Genomic DNA, 17,729 nt, shown 5'->3' with positions numbered 1-17,729 from the left:
TTCCCCAGGATAACAGGCTCCATGGTGCAGGGTGCCAGTGACTGACACACGTCACTCTGCGGGCAGCGCATCGCAATTCGGAGATTTACCGCAACCATTCCCTCAATATCCAGCTGGTGTGCGACCATACTCAGCGCATCATGCAAGGCAATGCTCGGTATCCTGGCAGCAGCCATGTTGCCTTCATTCTGCGGCAGTCTGCGGTACCATCAGCCTTTGAGCCACCAGGACAAACCAGAGGGTGGCTACTGGGCAACAAGGGCTATCCAGTGAACACCCGGCTCTTGACTCTGCTACGCTACACGTGGGCAGCGTGTATATAATGTGAGCTATGCTGCCCCACGGAATCTGATAGAGCAGACCATTGGTGTCCTTCATCAACGCTTCCGCTGTCAGGACCGCTCTGGAGGAGCCCTGCGGTACTCACCAGAGCGGGTCTCAAGATTCGCCGTGGTCTTCTGCATGCTCCACAATCTCGGTATCATGAGGGCACAGCCCTTTCCACCAGTCATACGGCGACCAGCTGAGGAGGAGGAGGAAGAGGTGTAGGAGGAAGCAGAAGATGAGGCAACCCAGACAGCTCCTTTCTTCCCGGGCTCCCCGTGATAGAATCATCCGACTGCGGTACCAGTGAACACAACCCCAATTCCCCATCAATAATAGTCCCACACATTACCTCCCCTCTGTTACTGACCATCACAGCGTCCTCGACCACAATCTCTATCAGGTCGCCTCTCAGTCTTCACTTTCCTGGAGAAAAGAGCTCCAGCCTGTTTAATCTTTCCTGATGGTATAACCTCTCAGATCTGCTATAATCTGGGTCAATCTTTTTTGCAATTTCTCCAGGGCCTCTGTATCCTTTTTGTAATATGGAGACCAGAACTGTGCTCAGTACACAGCAAGTGTGGTCTAACCAAGCTTCTATACAAGTATAACACAACTTCTCTACTTTTCAATTATATTCCTCTAGACATGAACCCCGGTGTTTGCATTTTATGGCCTTGTTAACTTGCGTTGCTACATTTAATGATTTGTGAATCTGCAGCCCGAGATCCCTTTGCTCCTCGAACCCATTTAGATTCTTATTCCCCAGGAGTCTGAGGCCTCCTTATTCCTCCTACCATTTGTTTCTTCTCCCCCCTCCTTTCCCCCAGCCCTACAGAGGTCCTTGCTGATCTTTCAGCTCCCAGTTCCGCTCCGGGGTGTGGACCTGAAATGCTAACCTGTCTATTATAGAATATAATATTGATTATATTTACATACATCACTGCACCGTTTTTGTAGAATGTCGCATTTTTTAATACTGAATATCTCTGCATTTTGTTTGCATTTTCTGCTTCTATTTCAAACTATTGGTGAAAGGGACTCCTGGAAATTTCACCTCAAGTTCACATCACTCCCAGGAAACCAGACTGGACGGACGTAAAATTGGTCTTTGGGCGGGAGCATAAAACAGGCGATGGTGAATCGGCAGTTTTACACCCGCCCAATGTTCTGGAAATGTTGCATTACCGCCCACGACCAATTTCACCCAGAATTCCTTCCTGGATTTTTCTGTTCTTCATGAAAATGCATTCAACCAGCGATCACATGATTTTAGAGCAGTCTCACCATCTTTATTACTTCCATTAATCTAACAATTCAAATAAAGCAAATGAAAAGAAAACAACAGTCTTGTCAGGCAAAATCTCTAAAGTAGGGAGTCCAAGCGCTGGTTACTAGTCTATCACTAACGTCATTGCTATTCACTGCAATTTCACAGTGAGCGTTTACAACCACAGTCCCAATTAATGGGTTTCCTCTGGTCAAATTGCAGAACTGACCAGCACTGGACAGTTGTTTCCGTGATCTAGGTCTGTGATGCACTTGCTGAGGTCGTGAAAGGCGCTATTGAAATGCAAGTCTTTCTTTTTATAGTCATGGCCACTGATTATTAATTTGAGATAGTTGGCAGAATAAAATGGGATAGTAATCATGTCGGTAAATTATTGAGTTACATAAAACTTCTGCAAAGAGCATGTATTGCCTCCTGTTCTGATAAGCCCCCCCCGCCCCTCCTTACCCCAGTTCCCCCCTCCCTCCTTACCCCAGTTCCCCCCTCCCTCCTTACCCCAGTTCCCCCCCTCCTTACCCCAGTTCCCCCCTCCCTCCTTACCTCAGTTCCCCCCTCCCTCCTTACCCCAGTTCCCCCCCTCCCTCCTTACCCCAGTTACCCCCTCCCTCCTGACCCCAGTTCCCCCCTCCCTCCTTACCCCAGTTCCCCCCCTCCCTCCTTACCCCAGTTCCCCCCCTCCCTCCTTACCCCAGTTTCCCCCCTCCCTCCTTACCCCAGTTCCCCCCCCTCCTTACCCCAGATCTCACCCCCAGCTCCTTACCCCAGTTCCCCCCCTCCTTACCCCAGTTCTCCCCCCCAGCTCCTTACCCCAGTTCTCCCCCGCTGCCCTCCCCCTCCTCCTTACCCCAGTTCCCCCGACCTCCTTACCCCAGTTCCCCCCTCCCTCCTTACCCCAGTTTCCACCCTCCCTCCTTACCCCAGTTTCCCCCCTCCCTCCCTTCCCTCCTTACCCGTTTCCCCCCCACTCCCTCCTTACCCGTTTCCCCCCCTCCCCCCTTACCCGTTTCTCCCCCCCTTACCCCAGTTCCTCCCCCCCTCCCCCCTTACCCCAGTTTCCCCCCCTCCCCCCTTACCCCAGTTTCCCCCCTCCCCCTCCTTACCCCAGTTTCCCCCCTCCCCCCTCCTTACCCCAGTTTCCCCCCCTCCCTCCTTACCCCAGTTCCCCCCTCCCCCCAGTTTCCCCCTCCCTCCTTACCCCAGTTCCCCCCTCCCCCTCCCTCCTTACCCCAGTTCCCCCCCTCCCCCCTTACCCCAGTTTCCCCCCTCCCCCCTTCCCCCAGTTTCCCCCCCTCACCCCAGATTCCCCCCCTCCCCTCACCCGTTTCCCCCCCTCCCCCCCGTTTCCCCCCTCCCCCGTTCCCCCCCTTCCCCCAGTTTCCCCCTTCCCCCAGTTTCCCCCCTCCCCCCCTCACCCCAGTTACCCCCCTCCCCCCAGTTTCCCCCCCTCACCCCCCATCACCCGTTTCCCCCCCTCTCCCCCTCTCACCCCAGTTTCCCCCCCTCCCCCCCGTTTCCCCCCTCACCCCAGTTTCCCCCCCTCCCGCCCCCTCACCCGTTTCCCCCCCTCACCCCAGTTTCCCCCCCCTCACCCCAGTTTCCCCCCCTCCCCCCAGTTTCCCCCCCTCGCCCCAGTTTCTCCCCCTCGCCCCAGTTTCCCCCCCTCCCCCCAGTTTCCCCCCTCACCCGTTTCCCCCCTCCCCCCAGTTTCCCCCCCTCCCCCCTCACCCGTTTCCCCCCCCTCCCCCCAGTTTCCCCCCCTCACCCGTTTCCCCCCTCCCCCGTTTCCCCCCCCTCCCCCTCACCCGTTTCCCCCCTCCCCCGTTTCCCCCCCTCACCCGTTTCCCCCCCTCACCCCCCTCACCCCCTCACCCGTTTCCCCCCCTCACCCCAGTTTCCCCCCTCCCCCCCTCACCCGTTTCCCCCTCCCCCCCTCACCCCAGTTTCCCCCCTCACCCGTTTCCCCCCCTCACCCCCCTCACCCGTTTCCCCCCCTCACCCCAGTTTCCCCCCTCCCCCCCACTCACCCCAGTTTCGCCCCCTCCCCCCCTTCACCCCAGTTTCGCCCCCTCCCCCCCTCACCCCAGTTTCCCCCCCTCACCCGTTTCCCCCCCTCACCCCAGTTTCCCCCCATCCCCCCCTCACCCGTTTCCGCCCCCTCACCCCAGTTTCCCCCCTCCCCCCAGTTTCCCCCCCTCACCCCAGTTTCCCCCCTCCCCCCCTCACCCCAGTTTCCCCCCCTCCCCCCAGTTTCCCCCCCTCACCCCAGTTTCCCCCCCTCCCCCCCTCACCCCAGTTTCCCCCCCTCTCTCTCTCTCTCTCTCTCCTCACTTCCCTCTCTCTCTCTCTCTCACCTCCCCTCACCCTCTCTCCCCTCCCCCTATCTCAATGCACCCCTCCCCCTCTCTCACCCCTCCCCTCCCCTTCTCTCTTCCCTCCCCCCCATTCTCTCTCCACTCCAATCCCCTCCCAGTCTCTCTCCCCACCCCCTCTCTCCCCTACCCGCCCCCTCTTCCACCCCTTCTCACCCACTCTCCACTCCCCCTCCCCTTCTCACCCTCTCTCTCCCCTCCCCCTCCCCTTCTCACCCTCTCCCCCCCTTCTCTCTCCCCATCCCCTCTCACCCCTTCCCCCTGCTCCCTCTCCCCTCCCCGTCCCGCTCTCTCCACTTCTCCTCCTGCTCTCTCTCCCCTCCCCATTCTACCCTCTATCCCCCACTCTTCCTCCCTCTCCCCTTCCCCACCCGTGCCTCTCCCCCGTGTACTCTCTCCCCTCCCCCCACTCTCTCCCCTTCTCTGCCCCTCCCCTTCTCTCCCCTCCCCCCTTCTGCCCCTTGCCCTCTCTCGCCTCTCCCTCCAGCTTTCTCTCCCCTCCCACTGCCCCCTCTCTCCCCTCCCCTCCCTCACCCTCACCCTCCCTCCCCCTCGCTCTCCCCTCATTCTCGCTTCCCCCTCCCCCTCCCTACCCTTCTCTCTCCCCTCCACTCAACCTCCATCTCTCTCCCCCACGATCTTTCTCCCCTCCCCTCACCCCCATCCCCTCCCATCACCTCCCCCTCTCTCCCCTCCTCCCTTCTGTCCCACCCACTCTCTCTCCTCCCCCTGACCCCCTTCTACTCTCCCTTCTCCCACCCCTTCCCCCTCTGTCTTCCTCCCCTTGTGCTCTCTCTCCCCATCCCCTATCTCTACCCTCACCTCCCCCTCTCCCCTCTGTCCCCCTCTCTCTCCCCCCTCTCTCTCCCCTCCATCCCCCTCTCTCTCCCCTCCCCCTGCCAGCGCTCTCTCCTCCCCTCCCCCTCTCTCTCACCTCTTTCTCATGCTCTCTTTCCCCTCCATCTATCTCTATGCTAACCCTCCACCTCTCTCTCCCCTCCCTCCCACTCGCTCTACCCGCCATCCCACTCTCTTTCCCCTCCCTCCCTGCCCTCCTTTCTCCCCTCCCCTCCCCTCTCTCTCCCATTCCCCATCCCCCTCCCGCTCTCTCTCCCCTCCGCTCCTCTCCCGCTCTCTCCCCTCCCTCGCTCCCCTACCTTCCCGATCACTCTCCCTTCCCCTCTCTCCCCTTCTCTCCCTCTCTCCCCTTATCTCTCCTCTTCACTATCACTCTCTCCCCTCCACCACTCTCTCTCCTCCCCTCCCCCCCTCTCTCCTCCTCGCTCTCATTCCCCTCCCCTCCTCTCTCTCTCCCCTTCCACTCCCGCTCTCTCGCCCCTCTCATTCCCCTCCCACTCTCTCTCACCTTCACTCTCTCCCCTCCCTCTCAGTTCCCCCCCCCTCTCCCTCCCCTCCCTTTCCCGCTCTCTATGCCCGCCCATCCCTCTCTCCCCTTCCCCTGCTCTCTCCCCTCCCCCTCCTGCTGTCTCTCCCCTCCCGCTCTCTTCCCCTTCCCTCCCCCTCTCGCTATCTCCCCCCGCTCTCTCATCCCTCTCCCCTCCCCGCCCCTTTCTCTACCTTCCTCCTCTCTCTACCCACCACATCTATCTCCCATCCCCCTCTCTGCCGCTCCCCCCTCACTCCCCTCCCCCTTCTGCTCTCTCCCCCTTCCCTCTCCCCTCCCCCTCTCCCCCCTACCCTCCACCTCTATGTCCCCTCCCTCCCCCTCTCTCTCCCCTCCCCTTTCTCTCCCTACCCCTCTCTCTCTCCTCCCCCTCCCCTCTCTGCACCTCCCCTCTCTCCGCTCCTCTCTCTGCCCCTCTCCACTCTCTCTGCTCCCCTCTCTCTCTCCCCTCCCCCTGCCCTTCTCTCTCCCCTCCCCCTGCCTTTCTCTCTCCCCTCCCCACGCCCCTTCTATCTCCCTCCCCCTCCGCGCTCTCTCCCCTCCCGCTCTCTCTCCCCCTCCCCCTCCCGGTCTCTCTTCCCCTACCCACTTTCTCCCCTCCCCATGCTCCTCTCTCCCACCTCTCTCTCTCCCACTCCCCGTGTCTCTCCGACGCACTCTCCCCTCCCACTCCCCCTCTTCTGCCTCTCCCTTCCCCCTCTAATCTCCCCTCCCCTCCCCCATCTCTCCCCTCTCCCACCCGCTCTCTCTTCCCCTTCCCCTCCCCGCTCTCTCTTCCCCTCGCTCCCCTGCCCCCCGCTCTCTCTCCCCTCCCCCTCCCGCTCTCTCTCCCCTCCCAGCCTCTCTTTGCCCCTCCCTTCGCTCTCCCCTCCCCCTCTCTCCCCTCCCTTTCCCCCCTCTCCCTCCCTTTCCCCCCCTCTCTCTCCCTTCTCCTCCCCCTCTCTCCCCCCCTCCCTCCCCACCTCCCCCTCCTCTCTTCCCCACCCCACCCCACCCTTCTCTCTCCCCCTCCCGCTGTCTCTCCTGTCCCTCTCCCGCTGTCTCTCCCATCCCCCACCCACAATCTCTCCCCTCCCCATCACCATCTCTCTCACCCCCACCTGCAATCTCTCCCCTCCCCCACCCACTCTCCCTCCCCATTGTTGTGTATGTACCTTTAAGAGAGAACTGACTTTATACTGTAGTACCGGCAGTGACCACACCTGTATATAAAGCCATAGCAGGCTTCTGTACGTTCAGTTTAAGCTTACCCTCTGTTCAGTAAATACCTGTTATTATTGTTCTCCTGCAGTCCGTCTATTATTGATACGCGGACACTACACTGGCGACGAGCAGGTTCGAACTCACCTGCAGTACTGCATCACCTCACGGGGATCGTTCCCTGAAAAGAAGCTTCTTGGAGGTCGAAGTCAGAGCAACGGGCGTCGACCGCGGGCAACCGCCCAGGGATCCATCAGAGTTCGGAGAATTGCAGGGGAGGCTGTGGAGAGCTGGGCTTGGCTCCCCAGTCAAGGTGTTCCAGCAAATCGTGCTGGTAGCAGGTAGTGACCCTTCCGGACTGCGGCGGGCTCGAGCTCGATCAAGCGGCTCTGCAAAGGGGCCGTGCAGCGTCGTCGGGAGGAAAAGAGAGAGAGAGAGGGTGGAGCGCACAGGGCGCGGTCGGTGCTCAAGAACTGGGCAGCGTAGAGAAAATAAAAATGAGGGGAAGGAAAAGTGAGACGCGCCGAAGCCGCGGGTCGCCGCCATTACCCTGTAGAACACTAGGAGCAGCAAGGGGAAGAAGGAAAAGCGCGGGAGGCGCCATTTTATTCCATTGGGGAAGAAGGAAAAGCACGGGAGGCGCCATTTTAATCCATCGGGGAAGAAGAAAAAGCGCGGGAGGCGCCATTTTAAACCACCCAAGATGCCGAAGAGTGGCAGTATCACTGCTTTCGACAACGAGGTAGAAGACTGGACCACGTATGTGGAAAGAATTGAAGTGTACTGCAAGGCAAATGAGGTGGCCGATGGAAAGAAGGCGTCGGTATTATTAAATTTGATGGGCGCGAGAACGTACGGCCTATTGCAGAATTTAATTACCCCAGCTAAACCAATGGAGAAAAGTTTTGAAGAGATTGTTAATATCTTACAGGAACACCTAAGCCCTACACTGCTGCTGATAGCAGAAAGATTCAAGTTTCATAAAAGAAACCAGCACAAAGATGAGAGCAATGCTGACTATCTTACGGAACGACGCAAGTTATCGAAGCACTGCCAGTTCGGAGCAGGACTGGCAGACACCTTAAAGGATAAGTTTGTCTGCGGGCTCCAGAGTGAAGGAACCCAGAAACGACTACTTTCGGAAAAGGACCTGACGCTAGAACAGGCTTTCAGCATGGCAGTATCCTATGAAGCAGCAGCACGGGGAGCTGCGGAAATACAACAGAAACCAGAAGAATACAGCGCTAACGAAATGGCGTATGGAGCAGAAAAGTGCTATCGCTGCGGCAGAACAACCCATGATCAGAAGGACTGCTGGTTTAAGGACAAAGTATGCAGGCAATGTGGGAAAATGGGACACATAGCAAGAGTCTGCAGGTCGGGAAAGAAAACCAACACTAAAAGAACTACTAAGGAAAAGTACAAGAAAGTAAAAAAAATGACAGACAGTAGTTCAGAAGGTCAGGAGAGTGATAATGACTCCGGGAGCAGGAGACTAAGTTGTCTAAAGTTACACAACGTGATCGCAAAGGAGGATCACCGAACCATTTGGGTCACCCTCATGATAGCAGGGTCCCAAGTAAAGATGGAATTGGACACAGGATCAGCCCTAACTGTCATGAATCGACGAGACTATGAGCAGCTATTCTCACACATACCCTTGAAGGACACGTCCATTGTATTGAAGAAATACACGGGGCAAAAAGTCTACCCCAGAGGAAAAATAAGGGTGCCAGTTAAATACAACGGCAAGGAAACACAGAAACTGTATCTATATATACTACAAGATGGAGGACCAGCATTATTGGGACGTGAATAGATCCAAAAAATACAATTGGATTGGCATTCCATTCAGGCGCTAACTGTGACTGACAAAAAGGATGACGACGTCACACCTGGACGACTGTCAAAAATTCTAACTGACGCGAAAGAGGTGTTCCAACAAGGACTTGGGACTCTAAAAGGAGTAACGGCAACGATAAAAATCGAAGAAAACGCAAACCCAAAATTTTTTAAGTCCAGACCGGTACCGTACGCGATCCGCCCAGCCGCTGAAGCAGAGCTGGAGAGTCTGGAGCGTTCAGGTGTGCTGTCCAAGGTGGACTGGAGCGACTGGGCCACACCCATCGTTCCTGTAATGAAGAAATCATTGAACAGCACGCCTGGGGAGCCGAAGAAGGTTCGCATCTGTGGGGACTTCAAGGTAACTGTGAACCCAGTCCTGCACACAGTTCAATATCCACTTCCACGGATAGAAGATATTTTCGCCTCACTATCTGGAGGGAAACGCTTTACGAAGATTGATCTGGCCCAAGCGTATCTACAAATGGAGGTGGAAGAAGCACCTAGGAAATACCTCACGATAAACACTCACAAAGGTCCTTACCAGTACAACCGACTGGTATTCGGGGTAGCATCAGCCCCGGCTATTTGGCAGAGGGCGATGGAACAAGTCCTGCAAGGGATCCCGGGGACCCAGTGTTATTTGGACGACATCCTGGTTACGGGCGAAAATGACAGTGAACACCTTGCCAACCTGGAGCAGGTGCTCACTAGATTACAACAATATGGGCTATGAGCCAACCGCCCCAAATGCGAGTCCTTCAGGAGACAAATCTCGTATTGTGGCCACATGATTGATGAGGAAGGGTTGCATAAGTCCCCAGACAAGATTGAGGCAGTAGTCAAGGCTCCAGCACCGGAAAATGTGTCGCAACTGAGGTCGTTCCTCGGGTTGGTGAACTACTACCATAAGTTCTTGCCGAATTTATCTACAATTCTGCACCCACTGAACGCCCTGCTGCAAACTGGAGTAACATGGAAATGGAGTGATGAGTGTAAGCGTGCCTTTCAGAAATGTAAATGCCTAATCACTTCAAAAGAAGTATTGGCCCACTACAATCCAACACTACTGATTCGGTTGGCATGTGATGCGTCTGCCTACGGCATTGGAGCGGTGCTGTCACACAAATTCCTTGATGGTTCAGAGAGGCCAATAGCCTTTGCGTCGCGCTCGTTAACCTCAGCCGAGCGTAACTACGCCCAGATTGACAGGGAGGCCCTCAGCCTGGTGTGGGGGGTGAAGAAGTTCAATCACTATCTGCACGGGCAGAAATTCACCCTACTGACTGATCATCAGCCTCTGGTCTCCATTTTTAACCCAAAGAAGGGCGTTCCGGTGATGACGGCGCAACGGCTGCAAAGATGGTCACTTTTTCTAGGTGCACATCAGTACGACATAGAGTACAAGGTACGAAACAGCATGGAAACGCTGATGGGTTGTCGCGCCTACCGTTGCCTACGGTGGAGGAAGCACCTGCATTGGACCCTGTTGAGATATTCCATTCGACCATAGTCGAATGTCTACCTGTTACAAACTCAAGTATAGAGAATGAAACCCGAAATGACCCGACACACTCTCGGGTCTATGATTTGACGGTGAAGGGATGGCCAGCACATGGCGACTCACTGTTGCCAGCATTCTCGCCAAGGAGAGAACAGCTGTCAGTGTGCTGGGGAACCTTGATGTGTGGATCCCGAGTGGTAATTCCACCCAAATTGAGAGATAGAGTGCTCAATGAGCTTCATGAGGGTCATCTGGGAGGGGTGAAAATGAAGAGCCTAGCCAGGGCGTTTGTGTGGTGGCTGGGAATCGATAAAGAAATCGAGGATATGACCAAGAGATGCACAGGATGTCAGAAGGTCCAAAACGCTCCACCACAGGCCCCGCTACACCCATGGGAGTGGCCCTCATCTGCATGGCAACGGGTACACATTGATTTTGCTGGTCCATTTATGCACTCATTGTTTCTAATCGCCGTGGATGCCCATTCGAAATGGCCAGAGGTCATCAAAATGTCCTCCACCACTACGGAGAAAACTATTGCAGTCCTACGGACCATCTTCGCCAGGAATGGCTTGCCAGAACAGATTTGCTCCGACAATGGGCCACAGTTTGTGTCCGAGGATTTCCGGAGGTTTCTGAGGAATAATGGGGTGAAACATTACACATCTTCCCCATATCATCCAGCCACAAATGGATTGGCTGAGAGGTTTGTTCAGACCTTTAAAAAGGCATTAAAGGCAATGCATAATGATGACATACCACTACAACACAAGGTGGATAATTTCTTGTTTGCTTACCGGAATGCGACACATGCAGTCACCAACCAAGCTCCAGCCATAATGTTCTTCAACCGAAGGCTAAGATGTCGCCTGGATTTGCTCAAACCAAACATAAGACGAGATGTTGAGGATAAGCAATTCCAGCACATCAATGAGAAGCCAACCAGGAGCTTCAAGATAGGGCAACCAGTCTTGGCCCGCGACTACCGAACAGAAAAATGGCAGCCAGGAACAATATGCACACAGCAGGGACCACTAATGTACACAGTGGATGTTGGAGAGAACATCGTGAGACGCCATGCTGACCAGATTCTAGAGTCACAGGAACAAGCCAAACCCATACCACGAGCATGTGCACCTGGTAATGAACCCGAAGTACAGATTGCGTCTACCTCAGAATCAGTGGTATTGGAAGCTGACGAACCAACCAATGACAATGAGCCAGAATCGACTCCGTTGCAAGAACAGGATACTCGAGAAAGGCGCCATCCAGTCAGGATCAGGAAGCCTCCTCAAAGACTGAACTTATAAATGATTATTTCAGTTGATGTATATAGTACAGAGAAAATTGTAATTGTAATTAGTTATTATTTAATTGTTAAAAGAATGTTATGTACTGTTTATCTAAAAGGGGAGGAATTGTTGTGTATGTACCTTTAAGAGAGAACTGACTTTATACTGCAGTACCGGCAGTGACCACACCTGTATATAAAGCCATAGCAGGCTTCTGTACTTTCAGTTTAAGCTTACCCTCTGTTCAGTAAATACCTGTTATTATTGTTCTCCTGCAGTCCGTGTATTACTGATACGCGGACAGTACACCCATCACCCTCTCTCCCACCCCCAATCTCTCCCTGTCCTCTCCCGCTCTCTCCCCACTCCGCCCCTCTGTCTCTCCTCTCCCCGCCCCTCTCTACCTCCTCCACTTCTCTCTTCCCTCCCCCTCCAGTACTCTTTCCCCTCCCCCTCTCTATCCCCTCCACTCACCTCCTGCTCTCTCTCCATCCCCTCCCCTATCTCTCCCACCTCTCTCCTCTCCCCTTCCCTCCCTCTCTCCTCCCCTCACCCTCCCCCTCCCTCAATCTGTCCCTCCTTGTCTTCTCTCCTTCTCTCCCCACCCCCTCTCTCTCTCCCTCTGCTCCCCATCCACCTCTTTCCCCCTCCCTCTCTTTCCCCCTCCCTCTCCTTCCCCCTCCCTCTCCTTCCCCCTCCCTCTCCTTCCCCCTCCCTCTCTTTCCCCCTCCCTCTCCTTCCCCCCTCTCCTTCCCCCTCCCTCTCCTTCCCCCTCCCTCTCCTTCCCCCTCCCTCTCCTTCCCCCTCCCTCTCTTTCCCCCTCCCTCTCTTTCCCCCTCCCTCTCTTTCCCCCTCTCCTCTCTCTCCCCTCCCCCTCCCGCTCTCTCTCCCCTCCCCCACCCTCTATCCCCTAACCCTCTCTCCGCCTGCCAACTCTTTCCCCGCCCCTCCCTCTTTCCCTCCGTCTCCCGCTCTCTCTCCCCCTCACTCCACTCTGAATACAACCCAGAGCCCGAGTGGGCACTTTAAAAAGCAAGTTTGAATAAATCAAATCACTGACTGTGTTATTTTAACTTTCCCCCAGCTCCAGCCTCTCTGACTCTGAATCCGAACACAGCGAATCCCCAGCTCATCCTGTCTGAGGACCGGACCAGTGTGAGACTCGGAGACAAACAGCAGCCGCTCCCTGACACCCCGGAGAGGTTTGATTCCTGGTCCTGTGTCCTGGGATCGGAGGGATTCACATCTGGGAGACACTACTGGGAGGTGGAGGTGGGGAACATGACTTGGTGGTTTCTGGGAGTGGCCCGAGATTCTGCCGGGAGGAAAGGGGCTTTCGACCCGAGCCCTGAGACTGGATACTGGATTGTGGGGCTGGGAACCGGAAGAGACTATTTTGCCCTCACCTCCCCCTCACTGACCACCCTCACCCCGAGTGTGGAGCCCCGGAAGATCGGGGTGTACCTGGACTATGAGGGCGGACAGGTGTCATTTTACAATGCGGACAACATGTCCCATCTCCACACTTTCACCCACACTTTCACTGAGAGAATCTTTCCCATCTTCAATCCGGGATCGAATTATGACGGGAAAAACTCCGCCCCGCTGACAATCTGCGGGGTTAAAGGTCACTAACAGGTCCATCCCATAATTTCACCCTGCCTCCTGCCAGCTGCAAACTGATGGGCGTCGGTCTCAGTCACAGGTGGTGCGGATGGTCCAAATGTCACCTGAGGTCAGGGCGGCTACAACCGAGTGACAATGTCTTGTTGGTGAGATTTGTTTGTTTAATCGGTGCAGGGGAACAAACTCGTGGCAACTGCTCCAGAGACTCCTGTAAAATTAAATAAAAACCTCAAGAACATCGAGAATCATTGGGGCCCAGAGACAGAGGAGAATTAAAACACGGGCAGAAATACACCAAGGGAACCAGAGACTCCAGCTGGGAAGTTAAAGGTAAAGAGGGGCAGGGGAGAGGAACTGGGGTGAGATAGAACACCAGTGGGAAGGACATGACAAAGGGACCATCCGAGACACGGCAAATTAAATAATACCCGAGGGAAGGACAAAGTAAAAGGGGCACCAGATAGAAGTGAAATCAAAAGGGAACAGGAGGGAGTATCAGAAACATGGGAAAACCCAGGGGATGGAAATGGTCAGAACATTCAAGCGTGTGGAGTGTTTAGAATAGAGAGTGGACAAGGTCATCACCTGTGGAGAGAGAAGACAGGTTAACATTCCGGGAATACACCCTGCATCGGAACTGGGAACTGAAAGATCAGCAAGGGCCTGTGTAGGGCTGGGGAATAGAAGGAGGGGGAGAGAAGAAACCAATGGATGGTGAATTGTAGAGAGGAACTGACTGGGTGGAATGAGCTGTGAGCTGCAGGAACCCGGTGACCTTCCTGCCTGTAATGTTGCTCCACAGGCGGAAGGTGGCGCTACATGGCGGTGTTTGAGATGAATTAGTGCAACACCTCTGCTGCCAAGCGCTGTTATTAAACTGCACAATAGAAGCGGCATTTATTAAAAACACAGCGATTCGGGGCTTAATTACATCCTAGAAACATGAACTAAACGTGTTGTTTGTTTTATTTACACCTTGCTCCAGACTCTGGCTCCTTACAATTCCCATCCCGAACTGATCGGGCCGATTTTAAGAGCCCCCACCTGGTGTAACCGGAGTGATGGAGCCCAGAATTGGACCCAATGCTCCAGCTGGGGCTGAACCCATGTTGTATATCAGTGTTTTATTTATCCCTCAACCAGCATTAGTAAAACAAAATCAGATTGCTGTTTGTGGGAGCGTGCTGTGCAAGAACTGTGTCGCGTTTCCCTACATTACAACAGTGACTACACTGCAAAAGTACTCGAGGAACAGCACCTCATCTTCCGATTAGGCACTTTACAGCCTTCCGGACTCAATGATCATAACCTCGGCCCCTATTATATTTTTATATATTTTTTATCCACACCTTTGGTTTGTGCCTTTACCTTTTTTTCTCTCCCACATGGCAGCTGTCTCTCACTCTGCCAGCGCATTTCACACTTCATCTAGAGCCGTCCTTTGTCTCTTTACCTGTCCTATTACCATCTCGTCTCGCCTTGAATATCTCTTAATGTCTCTTCACCTCCCAGACCTTCCCTTTTGTTCTTTCATCCCCTCCCCCATTTCCCAGCCCCCAAACTGGCCTTTTAATCTGTTTCATTTCCTGCTTTTTTTCTCAGTTCTGACGAAGGGTCTTCGACCCGAAACGTTGTCTCTATTTCTCTCTTCACGATGTTGCCTGGCCTGCTGAGTTTTTCCAGCGTTTACTGTTGTTGCTTCAAAAGTACCTCATTGGCTGTAAAGCGGTTTGGGCGGCCTGAGGCTGTGAAAGGCGCTATATAAATGCAAGTCTGTCTGTCTTTCATATTCAGATCATCTCATATTTTAAAGTTGCATCTGTGTTTCAGAGTTTGATGAGTGGCTTTCAATGTTGTATCCTGCAGAGTTTAATAGAAAACAAAGTATATCATTGTAACCAAGTATTGAAAGTGTTTGATAAATTGTAAAGTGCTGTCTCCTTGTACCCTGCACACAGAAATAAAAGTATCTGCTTCATCTGTCTGCAGAGTCTGTGTCTAAATCAGAAGGTGGTGTCAGAATTGCCGAGCGCTGCTTGGTGTGTTTACTGAGACACACAGACCAGGGAGGGTCCAGGCTGGATTGCTGGTGAGACACACTATCTGAAGCAGAGTGACAGTGGAGGTGCAGAGATGGGCCTCAGCATACCAGGGTTCGGGGTGGGGAAGGATCAGCCAGGGGGCCTGTTTCTCCCGCTATCTGGTGACTTGGCATTGGGTGGATCATTGTTGAGAATGGGTCCGGCTTGTTTTCCAGAGCTCATTACCTGCTGACACTCAGTTTCTAGGCTAACACAGGAACAGGAGTAGGCCATTCAGCCCCTCGAGCCTCTTCCGCCATTTGTAAGATATTGGTTGGTCTGCATCTTAACTCCATTTCACTTGGGTATAAAAGGCAACATTTCAAAGTTTGCAGATGACACAAAACTCGGACAGGCAGTAAACAGTGAGGAGCATAGTAATAAATTTCAGGAGGAAATAGACTGGTGAAATGGGCAGACACATGGCAGATGCAATTCAACACAGTGTGAAATGATGCATTTCGGTAGGAAGAATGGGGAGAGGCAAATATAAAATAAACGGTAACATTTTAAAGGGGGTGCAGGAAGAGAGAGACCTGGGGGTGTTTGTACAGAAATCTTTGAAGGTGGCAGGACAAGGTGAGATGGCTGCTAAATAATAGACAGTATCCTGAGCTTTATAAACAGAGTCATAGATTACAATAGCAAGGAAGTTATGCTGAACCTTCCTAAATCACTGGTTCGGCCCCAGCTGGAGTATTGTGTCCAATTCTGGGAAATACAGTTTACTGGACTGGTACCAGGGATGCGGGACTTCAGTTACGTGGAGAGACTAGAGAAGGGCTGTGGGGAAAGGGCAGTGGAGTGGGATTAATTGTTTCGCTCTTTCAAAGAGCCGGCACAGGCACGAAGGGCCGAGTGACCTCCTCCTGTGCTGTGTGATTCTGTGGTTCTATGAAATATTGGCCCGGACACCGGGAGAACTCCCCGGCTCCTCTTTGCTGTGGGAGCTGAATCACCCACTTGAGGCAGACGCGGCCTTGGATTAACATCTCACCTGAAGGGCAGCCCCTCTGCCCATTAGCAAACTGAGCGAGTTGTGGGAACAGGAGTGGGCCATTCAGCCCCTGGAGAGTTTTTCCACCTTTCAATGAGATCGGGGCTGATCTGCACCTCAACTCCATTTACCCGCCTTAGCTCCAAAGATCAAACCTTCCTCACAAACAGTGGACAACCATCCACCGCCCCAGAACCGCTCATGGTCGATGCTTCCACCTTCTCCATAGATGGAAGATTAAAGCATCTCCATCCTGTGACTGTGGAGCTCCTAATCAGACCCTGGAGCCCATCATTGAGTGCTGCCCGCAGAGGAAATTCACAGGCAGCCCACAAGATATCCGCTGTTACACCGCAAGCTTTGGCCTGGATATCTGACTGAGATATTGACATTTGGTTTGATTTGCTATTACCATACGGGAGATGAAGAATGCCCTGTATCCGACATCAGAGAATAGAATCAGTAAAATTTATGGCCCAGAAGGAGGCCTTTCGACACATCGTGTCTGTGCCGCCCGGAAAGATCCATCCAGCCTAATCCCACTTTCCAGCTCCTGGGCTTCGGGAGAAAACAGCCCAACTTGAGCAAATATTGCTCCCACACTGACCTATTGTACACACGCACATCACAGCAGGAGACACCTCGCCCGCTCACAGGGACAAAGATTGACGCCCCTTAAAAATTAAATATTTAAACCCAACCGGCCAGTTCCGAGCACGAGCCTCTTTCAACCCAAATCAGGGCCGCAGAGAGAAAGTGGCAGCTCATCGGGTGGGTGAGGTGCGCATGTGCGAGCTCGGCTCGGCTCGGCTCGGTGCTGGATGAACGGGCTGCTCCACACCCCGGCTGCTCGGGGGAACGCCAGTGCGGAAGGCCCAGTGCAGAAGGCCTAGGGTGGAAGACCCAGAGGAGGGTGTCCTAGGCGGGAGGCCCAGCATGGAGGACCCCAGGCGGGGGGGCCTAGGGCGGAGCGGCTGGCCGCCAAAAGCGGAGTCGGATGATGCTGTGGGTGTGGTAAACCACTGTTTGTATTCCACTGTGTACATGCCTGTACATGTCTCGGCTGACTCCACCCACGAGTCCAGGTATAAAGGTGACTGCTCCACAGTCCCTCTGTATTCTGGACCGGTCGACCACTCGAGGCACACCTTCATTCTCTTGTTAATAAAAGCCTGTTAGTTACTCGCTTAATCTCAGTCTTTTGAGTTATTGATAGCGCATCAATTTTATTAACAAGATTTTTTATAATGGAGAAGATCCTCACACCAGCATGCCTGGACTTAAACCATCGGGAGGCGGACTCATCCACCAAGTTTACTCACTGGCTTAGGTGTTTTGAAAAATTTCTGATCGCCTCCGCTGAAACGGTCAAATCGGACGAGGACAAACTGGATGTCCTGACCTCCAAAGTGAACCACCGAGTGTACTCGGTCATCCAAGACGCGACCTCGTACGCGGATGCTATCAAGCTCCTCAAGGACCAGTACACGCGCCCAGTGAACGAGGTGTACGCTAGGCACCTCCTGGGGAGTCGTAAACAACAACCTGGGGAATCGACCGAGGAATACCTTCAGGCACTGTCTGTGCTTGGCCGGGCCTGTGGTTGTAAGGATGTAAAGGCCGCCGTGTACACAGAGGAACTTATCCGGGACGCTTTTGTGGCGGGCCACAGGTCCAATTACACCCGACAGCGACTGTTGGAGCAGAGTGACCTCGATCTCAACAAGGCCTCTGAACTCGCACTATCATTGGACGCAGCCTACCGGGGCATGGACGCCTACTCCTCTGCACCGTGGAC

At 54.1% G+C, this 17,729-nt stretch overlaps 1 pseudogene; it reads left to right on the top strand.

Moving 5' to 3' along the window:
• The first annotated feature begins 21 nt into the window (after positions 1–21).
• On the top strand, positions 22–13,177 carry LOC147096284 (E3 ubiquitin-protein ligase TRIM39-like; annotated as a pseudogene).
• Positions 13,178–17,729: the final 4,552 nt, after the last annotated feature.

This window comes from Somniosus microcephalus, unplaced genomic scaffold (genome assembly GCF_052327205.1).
Source record: "Somniosus microcephalus isolate GS21.2 unplaced genomic scaffold, FLI_Smic_1.0 unresolved_chr1, whole genome shotgun sequence".
Taxonomy (NCBI): Eukaryota; Metazoa; Chordata; class Chondrichthyes; order Squaliformes; family Somniosidae; genus Somniosus; species Somniosus microcephalus.
The sequence above is the reverse complement of the archived record's forward strand: the minus strand, read 5'-3'. Positions and strand labels throughout refer to the sequence as shown.